Here is a 1,515-nt window from a genome sequence, read left to right on the forward strand (position 1 = left end):
GTGGAAGCCCAAAATCTCTGTAAATGTTTATGAAAATTAATAAAATATAATTATAGAAAAAAAAAGAAAGAAACTACAGAGCTGAGTGGTTCTTAGGTTAGGAGCTTGGTAGCAATACTCTCACTGGTTAGGGTGTGGGCTGCCTCTTTAACAGCTCACTGAAAAACTAACTCTAAATAACCGTTTCAATTTTCAGTTTCTTTAATTAAAGCAAAAATCTTTGGATATCTTCCATTTAGAAAAAAATAACTACCAATGTTGGTCTCTCCTAACGCTGAGGTGGTGTAAATTAAGCTTCCCAAAGAAGGACAGAACATATTTTTTTATCACCAGCTTCAATTAAATATTATTTATTACTCATTTCATAACTCAAACATTTCTGCTTTAAAATTTGTCACATTACATCTTACAGTAATGGAAAACTTGCTAAACCAAGAAGTATTTCTGAAATCTTGTTATGAAATGTGAATTTTTATGCATATCATGGGACTTATGCTATTCTTTACTCTAGTTGGGATTTAGGGTAGAATTATTTGAGCCACAAATGTCTTTCTGGAGCATAGAGTTATGTGGGCACATAAACGTCTCTAGAGTCAGGTATGAGGGATAAAATTATATGGGACATCTATGTTTCTCTGGATGGTTGCTATTGTTATGGTGTACCATTGAGTCAAACCAATTTATAGCTAATGCTTAAGCATGTTTTCAGAGAGATTAAATGACAAAGGAGGAGAATGAGCATCTTTCTCCCACGGAACAGGTAGTGGATCCAAACCCTGTACCTTTGAGTGGGTTGCTCAACTCCTTACCACCAAGCTATTGGACTCCTATTTCTGAATGCAGGAAACAAAATTAATGAGACACGTGTGGAAACTATAGAACAATAGCACTGATTTCACCTGCAAGCAAGATTCTACTGAAGATTTAAAAAAAAACAACTGGAACAGCACATCAGCAGAGAACTTCCAGAAGTCCAGGCTGGGTTTAAACCGGGTCATGGTACTAGGGATATTGGAGCTAATGTTAGATGGATCTTAGCTGAAAGCAGGGAATACCAGAAGAATGTCTAGCTGTGTTTCATTGATTATGCAAAAGCATTTGACTGCGTGGATCATAACAAACTGTGGCTGACTCTGAGAAGAATGGGAAACCCAGAACACTTGATTGTGCTAATGTGAAACCTATACTTGGACCAAGAGGCAGTCATCAGAACAGAGCAAGGAAAAACTGCATGGTTCAAAATTGGGAAAGGTATACACCAGGGATGTGTCCTATCTCCATACCTTTTCAACTTGTATTCAGAACAGATTATCCAGGAGGCTGGGATCTATGAGGAGAAGTGTGGCATCAGGATTGATGAACGATGTATTAACAATCTGCATTATACAGATGACCCAACCCTGCTTGCTTAAACTGAAGAGGACCTGAAGCTCTTGCTGCAGAGGGTCAAGGACTGCAGCAGCCTTCAGTATGGATTGAGGTTCAATGTCAAGAAGACAAATATTCTCACCACTG

This window comes from Elephantulus edwardii, unplaced genomic scaffold (assembly GCF_000299155.1).
Source record: "Elephantulus edwardii isolate Elephantulus edwardi_28Jun2011 unplaced genomic scaffold, EleEdw1.0 scaffold00600, whole genome shotgun sequence".
Taxonomy (NCBI): Eukaryota; Metazoa; Chordata; class Mammalia; order Macroscelidea; family Macroscelididae; genus Elephantulus; species Elephantulus edwardii.